The sequence below is a fragment of the Anomaloglossus baeobatrachus genome, chromosome 2, assembly GCF_048569485.1.
Source record: "Anomaloglossus baeobatrachus isolate aAnoBae1 chromosome 2, aAnoBae1.hap1, whole genome shotgun sequence".
NCBI classification, from domain to species: Eukaryota; Metazoa; Chordata; class Amphibia; order Anura; family Aromobatidae; genus Anomaloglossus; species Anomaloglossus baeobatrachus.
Window position 1 is genome coordinate 653,314,989 of NC_134354.1, and position 15,409 is coordinate 653,330,397.

A 15,409-nucleotide genomic window follows, 5' to 3' on the forward strand; every position below is an offset into this window, starting at 1 on the left:
TCTCCACTTTTTCTCCACTTTTTCTCCACTTTTTCTCCATTTTTCTCCACTTTTTCCTCCACTTTTTATCCATTTTTTCTCCACTTTTTCTCCACTTTTTCTCCACTTTTTCTACATTTTTTCTCCACTTTTTATCCATTTTTTCTCCACTTTTTCTCCACTTTTTCTCCATTTTTTCTCCACTTTTTTCTCCATTTTTTCTCCACTTTTTCTCCACTTTTTCTCCACTTTTTCTCCATTTTTTTCTCCACTTTTTATCCATTTTTTCTCCACTTTTTCTCCACTTTTTTTCTCCACTTTTTCTCCACTTTTTATCCATTTTTTTCTCCATTTTTTCTCCACTTTTTCTCCACTTTTTCTCCATTTTTTTCTCCACTTTTTCTCCACTTTTTCTCCACTTTTTCTCCACTTTTTCTCCACTTTTTCTCCACTTTTTCCTCCACTTTTTTCTCCACTTTTTTCTCCACTTTTTTCTCCACTTTTTTCTCCACTTTTTTCTCCACTTTTTTCTCCACTTTTTATCCATTTTTTTCCACTTTTTCTCCACTTTTTCTCCACTTTTTATCCATTTTTTTCTCCACTTTTTCTCCACTTTTTCTCCATTTTTTCTCCACTTTTTCTCCACTTTTTCTCCACTTTTTATCCATTTTTTTCTCCACTTTTTCTCCACTTTTTCTCCACTTTTTTCTCCACTTTTTTCTCCACTTTTTTCTCCACTTTTTTCTCCACTTTTTTCTCCACTTTTTATCCATTTTTTTTCCACTTTTTCTCCACTTTTTCTCCACTTTTTCTCCATTTTTTTCTCCACTTTTTATCCATTTTTTTCTCCACTTTTTCTCCACTTTTTATCCATTTTTTTCTCCACTTTTTCTCCATTTTTTCTCCACTTTTTCTCCATTTTTTTCTCCACTTTTTCTCCACTTTTTCTCCACTTTTTCTCCACTTTTTATCCACTTTTTTCTCCACTTTTTCTCCACTTTTTCTCCACTTTTTCTCCATTTTTTCTCCACTTTTTCTCTCCACTTTTTTTCCACTTTTTCTCCATTTTTTTCTCCACTTTTTCTCCATTTTTTCTCCACTTTTTCTCCATTTTTTTCTCCACTTTTTCTCTCCACTTTTTCTCTACTTTTTATCCATTTTTTTCTCCACTTTTTCTCCATTTTTTTCTCCACTTTTTCTCCACTTTTTCTCCATTTTTTCTCCACTTTTTCTCCACTTTTTTCTCCACTTTTTCCCCACTTTTTCTCCACTTTTTCTCCGTTCTTTTTCTATGGTCGGTCTACCCATTAGCTCTGCCATGCATACTGTAGCTCTACACCTACTGCACATGTTACTTTATGATTGACATCTCTTACGTACCAGAGCTGTCTAAGCCTACTCTGACCCCATATTTGTCATTACTATATTGTCCTTGTACTGTATTATGACATTTGTATCATGTGTTTCATTTCTTGCTGTGTTGCAATTTTTTTGCTGCATCCCAATTGTACCTCTACATTGTTCATGTTTATGTTATTGTTCTCTCACTCTTATGTGATACTGATTATTGTCATTTTTCATGATTACATGCAGATAAGTCCAATCTGACGAAGGCTCAGGCCGAAACGTCATTTGTAACTTGTTTTGGACAAAAACATATATGCTTATGGAAAATTTTTTTTTCTTAATACGGACCAATAAAGAGTGATTTTGCATTACTATTCGTTGTGACTTACTGACTTAGTCTGGGAGATTTAGAGTGCCGAGGTTACTCACTAATTTTATCTATTATTACCTCTGAGCACCTATATACCAGTGAGCAGAGCTTCCTCTACAGTAGTTCTCCTGATTAGGCATGCCCTTACCTCATGAGCAGGGCATTGCAGCTTTGGTAGCAACCATTACGACATGGACTCTGCTGCTGTGGACCCGAGAAGAGTGAGTGCAGATTCATTGCACCCACACTCCTCACATGAAGGGTTTGCACTCCTAGAAAATGGGGGATACGTTCCCTGAGTGTTTCCCCCCCATATTCTAGACGGTCCAGAGTCGTCGTGGGACCCCTTTATTTTTTCTCTTACAATAAATTGGTGAAAGAGGAAATGTTTTGGGGACTGTTTTTTCAAATAAATTTCTTTTGTCGATTTTTTTTTTTTTGTTAGTACTGACAGTTTATGATGTTGAGTATCTAATAGACGCCATGACATCACAAACTGCTGGGCTTGATCTCAGGTTACTTTACAGCTAGTATCAACCCGATTTATTACCCCGTTTGCCACTGCACCAGGGCACGGGATGAGCTGGGGTGAAGTGCCAGGATTGGCGCATCTAGTGGATGCGCCACGTCTGGGGTGCCTGCGGCCTGCTATTTTTAGGCTGTGAAGGCCCAATAACTATGGACCTTCCCACCCTGAGAATACCAGACCACAGCTGTCCGCTTTACCTTGGCTGGTGATCCAATTTGGGGGGGACCCTACTTTTATTGTGTAATTATTAATATTTATAAAATAATTATAAAAAAAGAGCCTGAGGGGACCTTCACATTGGATCCCCAACCACGGTAAAGCTGCCAGCTGTGGTTTTCAGGCTACAGCCGTCTGCTTTACCCTAGCTGGCTATCAAAAATGGGGAACCCAACGTCATTTTTTTTTTTAACTATTTTTTAAATAGAAAAAATTAATGGGCTTCCCTGTATTTTGATTGCCAACCAAGGTAACGGCAGGCAGATGGGGGTGGCAACCCATAGCTGTCTGCTTTATCTGCGCTGAGAATCAAAAATACCGCGGAGCGCTACGTCATTTTTTTAAAGATTTATTTTTACAGCACTGTGATGTCCAGCAATCAAAATACAGGGAAGCCCATTTTATTTTTAGTTATTTAAATAAATAATTAAAAAAAATATATATGGGCTCCCGCTGCATTTTTTGTATTGCTAGCTAAGGGTAATCCAAGCAGCTACTGGCTGCTAACCCCCACTGCTTGGTGTTACCTTCACTGGCAATGGAAAATCCAGGGAAGCATTTTTTATTTTTTTTGCCAAAAAACTACAAAAAAAAAGTACGTGAGCTTCGCCATATTTTTGTATGCTAGCCAGGTATAGCAGGCAGGTGCTGGAAGAGTTGGATACAGCGCCAGAAGATGGCGCTTCTATGAAAATGCCATTTTCTGAGGCGGTGCAGACTGCAATTCGCAGCAGTGGGGCCCAGAAAGCTCAGGCCAACCTGTGCTGCGGATTCCAATCCCCAGCTGCCTAGTTGTACCTGGCTGGACACAAAAATGGGGCGAAGCCTACGTCATTTGTTTTCTAATTATTTCATGAAATTCATGAAATAATAAAAAAAGGGCTTCCCTTTATTTTTGGTTCCCAGCCGGGTACAAATAGGCAACTGGGGGTTGGGGGCAGCCGTACCTGCCTGCTGTACCTGGCTAGCATACAAAAATATGGCGAAGCCCACATCATTTTTTCAGGGGGCAAAAAACTTCTGCATACAGTCCTGGATGGAGTATGCTGAGCCTTGTAGTTCTGCAGCTGCTGTCTGTCTGTATGGAGAAGAGCAGACAGCAGCTGCAGAACTACAAGGCTCAGCATACTCCATCCAGGACTGTATGCAGAAGTTTTTTGCCCACCAAAAAAATGACGTGGGCTTCGCCATATTTTTGTATGCTAGCCAGGTACAGCAGGCAGCCACGGGCTGCCTCCAACCCCCAGTTGCCTATTTGTACCCGGCTGGGAACCAAAAATATAGGGAAGCCCGTTTTTTTTTAATTATTTCACTTATTTCATTAAATAATTAAAAAACAAATGACGTGGGCTTCGCCCCATTTTTGTGTCCAGCCGGGTACAACTAGGCAGCTGGGGATTGGAATCCGCAGCACAGGTTAGCCCGAGGTTTCTGGGCGCCTCTGCTGCGGATTTCAGTCCGCAGCCGTCCCAGAAAATGGCGCTCTCATAGAAGCGCCATCATCTGGCGCTGTATCCAACTCTTCCAACAGCCCTGGAGCCGGGTGGCTTGTTGGGTAATCATGAGTTAATACTGGCTTTGTTTTACTAGCCAGTATTAAGCCAGAGATTCTTAATGTCAGGCACGTTTGAGCCGGCCATTAAGAATCTCCAATAAAGGGTTAAAAAAAACACCACAGAGAGAAAAAATACTTTAATAGAAATAAATACACAGACACATTAGAGACTCCATCTTTATTACCCCCTGTCAGCCCTCCACGATCCTGCTCTTCTGTCTTCTTTCTTTCTAGTGTAGTAGTAGTGACGATTGTAGTGAGGAAGGATGAGGTTCACCAGCTCATCACTTGGGGCTGGGGAACCTCATCCTCACTACAATCCTCACTAGTGTAGTAGTAGTGACGATTGTAGTGAGGATGAGGTTCACCAGCTCATCACTTGGGGCTGGGGAACCTCATCCTCACTACAATCCTCACTACAATCGGGAAGCAGCGTGCAGCCTTCACTCCGTGAGTGATCAGTGCTGGCTGTCAGCGGTAACAGCGGTAACGCTGACAGACGCGTTACCATAGCAACGGTGCTCTCGGAGCCGCGGTTAGCGGTGACGTCACCGCTAACTGCGTTGCTATGGCAACGGTGATCTCCGTTAATGACCGGCTGTGTCAGCCGGTCCCTAACGGAACGGGGAGTCGACCGTGTGCTAGAGCATGTCGCCGGTACACGGCGATACACATATGTGCACCGTGTACCGGAGAGATGCACTCGCAGGTCCTACATGACGCGTCATAGTCATGTGACCAGTCTGTAGCCAATGAGATAATAGCCACGTGACTGGTCACATGGCTATTTTGACGTCACGATAGGTCCTGCATCACTGCTGGCAGTGCAGGTCACCGGGAGGATTAAGCGATCATCGGATGGAATAGCGGCAGGAGACAGAGTGCAGAAGGGATCGCGAGGACCGGTAAGTGTTATGGCAATGTTTATTAACTGTTTGTGTACATTTATCATGCATTTTTATGTGTTTGTGATTGCCTCCCATTATAGCCTATTGGCTCGAGTTCGGTTCGTCGAACGTTCGACGAACCGAACTCGAACGGGACACCCGTTCGGCGAACCGACCTCGAGCCGAACCGCGACCGGTTCGCTCATCTCTACTGGCAGCCTGCCACAAGCTGGTAACCAAGATAAACATCGGGTATCCAAGCAAAGCGCTTTGGTTAGTAACCCGATGTTTATCTTAGTTACGTGCAGGAAGCCCACACTTCCCCGCTCAGCTCGCTCCGCCCCCTCCTGCCCGCGGCATGTACACATACATACACACACACACACACACACACATGGTCCCGCTGGGCTTACCTGCGGTGATGAAGTCCCGCCATCCCGACCTCAGCGCTGTCACTGTCCTCCATGGCCGCCGCTTGTCACATCACCTCTCGCTTCCGACCCGAGACTGACTAGCGGTGACGTCACGGGCCTCTCGCGATATTTGGCTGTGAAGGCGGCGGTCATTGAACTCAGTGAAAGGGGCTGTCGGCAGTGCAGGAGATCAGCGCAGGTAATGTACCTCGCTGACAGCAGCACTTGTCATGCCCTGCAGTGACCTGGGCTGACCCATTGATGTTAGCTCAGGTCACTGCATTGCTCTCCCAGCCAATGGGGAACATCCTGCTCTTCATTGACTGGGACAGTGTGGATCGTCATGGCAACCCCTTGGATTACAGCAGACCTGGATTTGTTTTTCATTCTATTAAATTGGTTAAAGAGGGAATGTTTTGGGGAGTGTTTTTCAAATAAAAATGTGTTTGTCGTCTATTTTTTTTATTACTGACTGGGTTGGTGATGTCGGGTATCTGATAGACGCCTGACCTCACCAATCCCAGGGCTTGATGCCAGGTGACATTACACATCTGGTATTAACCCCATATATTACCCCGTTTGCCACCGCACCAGGGCGCGGGATGAGCTGGGGCGAAGCACCAGGATTGGCGCATCTAATGGATGCGCCACTTCTGAGGCGGCTGCGGCCTGCTATTTTTAGGCTGGGGAGAGTCCAATAACCATGGACCTCCCTAGTCTGAGAATATCAGGCCCCAGCTGTCTGCTTTACCTTGGCTGGTGATCCAATTTTGGGGGACCCCTACGTGTTTTTTTTTAAAAATTATTTATTTAATTTAAAATAACAGCATGGGGTGCCCTCAGTTTTGGATTACCAGCCAAGGTGAGGTTGCCAGCTGTGGTCTGCAGGCTGCAGCCGTCTGCTTTACCCTAGCTGGCTACAAAACTAGGGGGAACCCTACGTCATTTTTTTTTTCATTTTTTTGGCTAAATACAAAGCTAAGCACCCCTTAGTGCCACATGAAAGGCACCAAAGGGTGCTCCACTTTTTCTCCACTTTTTCTCCATTTTTTCTCCACTTTTTCTCCATTTTTTCTCCACTTTTTCTACATTTTTTTCTACATTTTTTCTCCACTTTTTCTCCACTTTTTCTCCACTTTTTCTCCACTTTTTCTCCACTTTTTCTCCATTTTTTCTCCACTTTTTCTACATTTTTTTCTACATTTTTTCTCCACTTTTTCTCCACTTTTTCTCCACTTTTTCTCCACTTTTTCTCCACTTTTTCTCCACTTTTTTCTCCACTTTTTCTCCATTTTTTCTCCACTTTTTCTACATTTTTTTCTACATTTTTTCTCCACTTTTTCTTCACTTTTTCTCCACTTTTTTCTCCACTTTTTCTCCACTTTTTCTCCACTTTTTTCTCCACTTTTTTCTCCACTTTTTCTCCACTTTTTCTCCACTTTTTATCCATTTTTTTCTCCACTTTTTGTCCATTTTTTCTCCACTTTTTCTCCACTTTTTCTCCATTTTTTTCTCCACTTTTTCTCCACTTTTTCTACAGTTTTTCTCCACTTTTTTCTCCACTTTTTCTCCACTTTTTCTCCACTTTTTCTCCATTTTTTTCTCCATTTTTTCTCCATTTTTTTCTCCACTTTTTCTCCACTTTTTTCTCCACTTTTTTCTCCACTTTTTTCTCCACTTTTTCTCCATTTTTTTTCCACTTTTTCTCCATTTTTTTCTCCACTTTTTCTCCACTTTTTCTCCATTTTTTTCTCCATTTTTTCTCCATTTTTTTCTCCACTTTTTCTCCACTTTTTCTCCATTTTTCTCCACTTTTTCCTCCACTTTTTCTCCACTTTTTCTCCACTTTTTCTACATTTTTTCTCCACTTTTTATCCATTTTTTCTCCACTTTTTTCTCCATTTTTTCTCCACTTTTTCTCCACTTTTTATCCATTTTTTTCTGCACTTTTTCTCCACTTTTTCTCCATTTTTTTCTCCACTTTTTCTCCACTTTTTCTCCATTTTTTTCTCCACTTTTTCTCCACTTTTTATCCATTTTTTTCTCCACTTTTTCTCCACTTTTTCTCCATTTTTTTCTCCACTTTTTCTCCACTTTTTCTCCACTTTTTTCTCCACTTTTTCTCCACTTTTTCTCCACTTTTTCTCCATTTTTTCTCCACTTTTTCTCCACTTTTTCTCCACTTTTTCTCTCCACTTTTTCTCTCCACTTTTTCTCCATTTTTTTCTCCACTTTTTCTCCATTTTTTCTCCACTTTTTCTCCATTTTTTTCTATACTTTTTCTCTCCACTTTTTCTCTACTTTTTATCCATTTTTTTCTCCACTTTTTCTCCATTTTTTTCTCCACTTTTTCTCCACTTTTTCTCCATTTTTTCTCCACTTTTTCTCCACTTTTTTCTCCACTTTTTCTCTCCACTTTTTCCCCACTTTTTCTCCACTTTTTCTCCGTTCTTTTTCTATGGTCGGTCTACCCATTAGCTCTGCCATGCATACTGTAAGCTCTACACCTACTGCACATGTTACTTTATGATTGACATCTCTTTCGTACCAGAGCTGTCTAAGCCTACTCTGACCCCATATTTGTCATTACTATATTGTCCTTGTACTGTATTATAACATTTGTATCATGTGTTTCATTTCTTGCTGTGTTGCAATTTTTTTGCTGCATCCCAATTGTACCTCTACATTGTTCATGTTTATGTTATTGTTCTCTCACTCTTATGTGATACTGATTATTGTCATTTTTCATGATTACATGCAGATAAGTCCAATCTGACGAAGGCTCAGGCCGAAACGTCATTTGTAACTTGTTTTGGACAAAAACATATATGCTTATGGAAATTTTTTTTTTCTTAATACGGACCAATAAAGAGTGATTTTGCATTACTATTCGTTGTGACTTACTGACTTAGTCTGGGAGATTTAGAGTGCCGAGGTTACTCACTAATTTTATCTATTATTACCTCTGAGCACCTATATACCAGTGAGCAGAGCTTCCTCTACAGTAGTTCTCCTGATTAGGCATGCCCTTACCTCATGAGCAGGGCATTGCAGCTTTGGTAGCAACCATTACGACATGGACTCTGCTGCTGTGGACCCGAGAAGAGTGAGTGCAGATTCATTGCACCCACACTCCTCACATGAAGGGTCTGCACTCCTAGAAAATGGGGGATACGTTCCCTGAGTGTTTCCCCCCCATATTCTAGACGGTCCAGAGTCGTCGTGGGACCCCTTTATTTTTTCTCTTACAATAAATTGGTGAAAGAGGAAATGTTTTGGGGACTGTTTTTTCAAATAAATTTCTTTTGTCGATTTTTTTTTTTTTTGTTAGTACTGACAGTTTATGATGTTGAGTATCTAATAGACGCCATGACATCACAAACTGCTGGGCTTGATCTCAGGTTACTTTACAGCTAGTATCAACCCGATTTATTACCCCGTTTGCCACTGCACCAGGGCACGGGATGAGCTGGGGTGAAGCGCCAGGATTGGCGCATCTAGTGGATGCGCCACGTCTGGGGTGCCTGCGGCCTGCTATTTTTAGGCTGTGAAGGCCCAATAACTATGGACCTTCCCACCCTGAGAATACCAGACCACAGCTGTCCGCTTTACCTTGGCTGGTGATCCAATTTGGGGGGGACCCTACTTTTATTGTGTAATTATTAATATTTATAAAATAATTATAAAAAAGAGCCTGAGGGGACCTTCACATTGGATCCCCAACCACGGTAAAGCTGCCAGCTGTGGTTTTCAGGCTACAGCCGTCTGCTTTACCCCAGCTGGCTATCAAAAATGGGGAACCCAACGTCATTTTTTTTTTTAACTATTTTTTAAATAGAAAAAATTAATGGGCTTCCCTGTATTTTGATTGCCAACCAAGGTAACGGCAGGCAGATGGGGGTGGCAACCCATAGCTGTCTGCTTTATCTGCGCTGAGAATCAAAAATACCGCGGAGCGCTACGTCATTTTTTTAAAGATTTATTTTTACAGCACTGTGATGTCCAGCAATCAAAATACAGGGAAGCCCATTTTATTTTTAGTTATTTAAATAAATAATTAAAAAAAATATATATGGGCTCCCGCTGCATTTTTTGTATTGCTAGCTAAGGGTAATCCAAGCAGCTACTGGCTGCTAACCCCCACTGCTTGGTGTTACCTTCACTGGCAATGGAAAATCCAGGGAAGCATTTTTTATTTTTTTTGCCAAAAAACTACAAAAAAAAGTACGTGAGCTTCGCCATATTTTTGTATGCTAGCCAGGTATAGCAGGCAGGTGCTGGAAGAGTTGGATACAGCGCCAGAAGATGGCGCTTCTATGAAAATGCCATTTTCTGAGGCGGTGCAGACTGCAATTCGCAGCAGTGGGGCCCAGAAAGCTCAGGCCAACCTGTGCTGCGGATTCCAATCCCCAGCTGCCTAGTTGTACCTGGCTGGACACAAAAATGGGGCGAAGCCTACGTCATTTGTTTTCTAATTATTTCATGAAATTCATGAAATAATAAAAAAAGGGCTTCCCTTTATTTTTGGTTCCCAGCCGGGTACAAATAGGCAACGGGGTTGGGGGCAGCCGTACCTGCCTGCTGTACCTGGCTAGCATACAAAAATATGGCGAAGCCCACATAATTTTTTCAGGGGGCAAAAAACTTCTGCATACAGTCCTGGATGGAGTATGCTGAGCCTTGTAGTTCTGCAGCTGCTGTCTGTCTGTATGGAGAAGAGCAGACAGCAGCTGCAGAACTACAAGGCTCAGCATACTCCATCCAGGACTGTATGCAGAAGTTTTTTGCCCACCAAAAAAATGACGTGGGCTTCGCCATATTTTTGTATGCTAGCCAGGTACAGCAGGCAGCCACGGGCTGCCTCCAACCCCCAGTTGCCTATTTGTACCCGGCTGGGAACCAAAAATATAGGGAAGCCCGTTTTTTTTTAATTATTTCACTTATTTCATGAAATAATTAAAAAACAAATGACGTGGGCTTCGCCCCATTTTTGTGTCCAGCCGGGTACAACTAGGCAGCTGGGGATTGGAATCCGCAGCACAGGTTAGCCCGAGGTTTCTGGGCGCCTCTGCTGCGGATTTCAGTCCGCAGCCGTCCCAGAAAATGGCGCTCTCATAGAAGCGCCATCATCTGGCGCTGTATCCAACTCTTCCAACAGCCCTGGAGCCGGGTGGCTTGTTGGGTAATCATGAGTTAATACTGGCTTTGTTTTACTAGCCAGTATTAAGCCAGAGATTCTTAATGTCAGGCACGTTTGACCCGGCCATTAAGAATCTCCAATAAAGGGTTAAAAAAAACACCACAGAGAGAAAAAATACTTTAATAGAAATAAATACACAGACACATTAGAGACTCCATCTTTATTACCCCCCTGTCAGCCCTCCACGATCCTGCTCTTCTGTCTTCTTTCTTTCTAGTGTAGTAGTAGTGACGATTGTAGTGAGGAAGGATGAGGTTCACCAGCTCATCACTTGGGGCTGGGGAACCTCATCCTCACTACAATCCTCACTAGTGTAGTAGTAGTGACGATTGTAGTGAGGATGAGGTTCACCAGCTCATCACTTGGGGCTGGGGAACCTCATCCTCACTACAATCCTCACTACAATCGGGAAGCAGCGTGCAGCCTTCACTCCGTGAGTGATCAGTGCTGGCTGTCAGCGGTAACAGCGGTAACGCTGACAGACGCGTTACCATAGCAACGGTGCTCTCGGAGCCGCGGTTAGCGGTGACGTCACCGCTAACTGCGTTGCTATGGCAACGGTGATCTCCGTTAATGACCGGCTGTGTCAGCCGGTCCCTAACGGAACGGGGAGTCGACCGTGTGCTAGAGCATGTTGCCGGTACACGGCGATACACATATGTGCACCGTGTACCGGAGAGATGCACTCGCAGGTCCTACATGACGCGTCATAGTCATGTGACCAGTCTGTAGCCAATGAGATAATAGCCACGTGACTGGTCACATGGCTATTTTGACGTCACGATAGGTCCTGCATCACTGCTGGCAGTGCAGGTCACCGGGAGGATTAAGCGATCATCGGATGGAATAGCGGCAGGAGACAGAGTGCAGAAGGGATCGCGAGGACCGGTAAGTGTTATGGCAATGTTTATTAACTGTTTGTGTACATTTATCATGCATTTTTATGTGTTTGTGATTGCCTCCCATTATAGCCTATTGGTTCGAGTTCGGTTCGTCGAACGTTCGACGAACCGAACTCGAACGGGACACCCGTTCGGCGAACCGACCTCGAGCCGAACCGCGACCGGTTCGCTCATCTCTACTGGCAGCCTGCCACAAGCTGGTAACCAAGATAAACATCGGGTATCCAAGCAAAGCGCTTTGGTTAGTAACCCGATGTTTATCTTAGTTACGTGCAGGAAGCCCACACTTCCCCGCTCAGCTCGCTCCGCCCCCTCCTGCCCGCGGCATGTACACATACATACACACACACACACACACACACACACACACACACATGGTCCCGCTGGGCTTACCTGCGGTGATGAAGTCCCGCCATCCCGACCTCAGCGCTGTCACTGTCCTCCATGGCCGCCGCTTGTCACATCACCTCTCGCTTCCGACCCGAGACTGACTAGCGGTGACGTCACGGGCCTCTCGCGATATTTGGCTGTGAAGGCGGCGGTCATTGAACTCAGTGAAAGGGGCTGTCGGCAGTGCAGGAGATCAGCGCAGGTAATGTACCTCGCTGACAGCAGCACTTGTCATGCCCTGCAGTGACCTGGGCTGACCCATTGATGTTAGCTCAGGTCACTGCATTGCTCTCCCAGCCAATGGGGAACATCCTGCTCTTCATTGACTGGGACAGTGTGGATCGTCATGGCAACCCCTTGGATTACAGCAGACCTGGATTTGTTTTTCATTCTATTAAATTGGTTAAAGAGGGAATGTTTTGGGGAGTGTTTTTCAAATAAAAATGTGTTTGTCGTCTATTTTTTTTATTACTGACTGGGTTGGTGATGTCGGGTATCTGATAGACGCCTGACCTCACCAATCCCAGGGCTTGATGCCAGGTGACATTACACATCTGGTATTAACCCCATATATTACCCCGTTTGCCACCGCACCAGGGCGCGGGATGAGCTGGGGCGAAGCACCAGGATTGGCGCATCTAATGGATGCGCCACTTCTGAGGCGGCTGCGGCCTGCTATTTTTAGGCTGGGGAGAGTCCAATAACCATGGACCTCCCTAGTCTGAGAATATCAGGCCCCAGCTGTCTGCTTTACCTTGGCTGGTGATCCAATTTTGGGGGACCCCTACGTGTTTTTTTTTAAAAATTATTTATTTAATTTAAAATAACAGCATGGGGTGCCCTCAGTTTTGGATTACCAGCCAAGGTGAGGTTGCCAGCTGTGGTCTGCAGGCTGCAGCCGTCTGCTTTACCCTAGCTGGCTACAAAACTAGGGGGAACCCTACGTCATTTTTTTTTTCATTTTTTTGGCTAAATACAAAGCTAAGCACCCCTTAGTGCCACATGAAAGGCACCAAAGGGTGCTCCACTTTTTCTCCACTTTTTCTCCACTTTTTCTCCACTTTTTCTCCACTTTTTCTCCACTTTTTCTCCACTTTTTCTCCACTTTTTCTCCATTTTTTTCTCCACTTTTTGTCCATTTTTTCTCCACTTTTTCTCCACTTTTTCTCCATTTTTTTCTCCACTTTTTCTCCATTTTTTTCTCCACTTTTTGTCCATTTTTTCTCCACTTTTTCTCCACTTTTTCTCCATTTTTTTCTCCACTTTTTCTCCACTTTTTCTCCATTTTTCTACAGTTTTTCTCCACTTTTTCTCCATTTTTTCTCCATTTTTCTACAGTTTTTCTCCACTTTTTCTCCACTTTTTCGCCATTTTTTTCTCCACTTTTTCTCCACTTTTTCTCCATTTTTTTCTCCACTTTTTCTCCACTTTTTCTCCACTTTTTCTCCACTTTTTCTCCACTTTTTCTCCACTTTTTTCTCCACTTTTTCTCCACTTTTTCTCCATTTTTTTCTCCACTTTTTCTCCACTTTTTCTCCACTTTTTCTCCATTTTTTTCTCCACTTTTTCTCCACTTTTTCTCCATTTTTCTCCACTTTTTCCTCCACTTTTTCTCCATTTTTTTCTCCACTTTTTCTCCACTTTTTCTCCACTTTTTCTCCATTTTTCTACAGTTTTTCTCCACTTTTTCTCCACTTTTTCGCCATTTTTTTCTCCACTTTTTCTCCACTTTTTCTCCATTTTTTTCTCCACTTTTTCTCCACTTTTTCTCCACTTTTTCTCCACTTTTTCTCCATTTTTTTCTCCACTTTTTCTCCACTTTTTCTCCACTTTTTCTCCACTTTTTCTCCATTTTTTTCTCCACTTTTTCTCCATTTTTTTCTCCACTTTTTCTCCACTTTTTCTCCATTTTTCTCCACTTTTTCCTCCACTTTTTATCCATTTTTTCTCCACTTTTTCTCCACTTTTTCTCCACTTTTTCTACATTTTTTCTCCACTTTTTATCCATTTTTTCTCCACTTTTTCTCCACTTTTTATCCATTTTTTCTCCACTTTTTTCTCCATTTTTTCTCCACTTTTTCTCCACTTTTTCTCCACTTTTTCTCCACTTTTTCTCCACTTTTTCTCCACTTTTTTCTCCACTTTTTCTCCACTTTTTATCCATTTTTTCTCCACTTTTTCTCCACTTTTTTTCTCCACTTTTTCTCCACTTTTTATCCATTTTTTTCTGCACTTTTTCTCCATTTTTTCTCCACTTTTTCTCCACTTTTTCTCCACTTTTTCTCCACTTTTTCTCCACTTTTTCTCCACTTTTTCCTCCACTTTTTCTCCACTTTTTCTCCATTTTTTTCTCCACTTTTTCTCCACTTTTTATCCATTTTTTTCTCCATTTTTTCTCCACTTTTTCTCCACTTTTTCTCCACTTTTTCTCCACTTTTTCTCCACTTTTTCTCCATTTTTTCTCCACTTTTTCTCCACTTTTTCTCCACTTTTTCTCCACTTTTTCTCCACTTTTTCTCCATTTTTTCTCCACTTTTTCTCTCCACTTTTTCTCCATTTTTTTCTCCACTTTTTCTCCATTTTTTCTCCACTTTTTCTCCATTTTTTTCTCCACTTTTTCTCTCCACTTTTTCTCTACTTTTTATCCATTTTTTTCTCCACTTTTTCTCCATTTTTTTCTCCACTTTTTCTCCACTTTTTCTCCACTTTTTCTCCACTTTTTTCTCCATTTTTTCTCCACTTTTTCCTCCACTTTTTCTCTCCACTTTTTCCCCACTTTTTCTCCACTTTTTCTCCACTTTTTCTCTGTTCTTTTTCTATGGTCGGTCTACCCATTAGCTCTGCCATGCATACTGTAGCTCTACACCTACTGCACATGTTACTTTATGATTGACATCTCTTTCGTACCAGAGCTGTCTAAGCCTACTCTGACCCCATATTTGTCATTACTATATTGTCCTTGTACTGTATTATGACATTTGTATCATGTGTTTCATTTCTTGCTGTGTTGCAATTTTTTTGCTGCATCCCAATTGTACCTCTACATTGTTCATGTTTATGTTATTGTTCTCTCACTCTTATGTGATACTGATTATTGTCATTTTTCATGATTACATGCAGATAAGTCCAATCTGACGAAGGCTCAGGCCGAAACGTCATTTGTAACTTGTTTTGGACAAAAACATATATGCTTATGGAAAAAATTTTTTTCTTAATACGGACCAATAAAGAGTGATTTTGCATTACTATTCGTTGTGACTTACTGACTTAGTCTGGGAGATTTAGAGTGCCGAGGTTACTCACTAATTTTATCTATTATTACCTCTGAGCACCTATATACCAGTGAGCAGAGCTTCCTCTACAGTAGTTCTCCTGATTAGGCATGCCCTTACCTCATGAGCAGGGCATTGCAGCTTTGGTAGCAACCATTACGACATGGACTCTGCTGCTGTGGACCCGAGAAGAGTGAGTGCAGATTCATTGCACCCACACTGCTCACATGAAGGGTCTGCACTCCTAGAAAATGGGGGATACGTTCCCTGAGTGTTTCCCCCCCATATTCTAGACGGTCCAGAGTCGTCGTGGGACCCCTTTATTTTTTCTCTTACAATAAATTGGTGA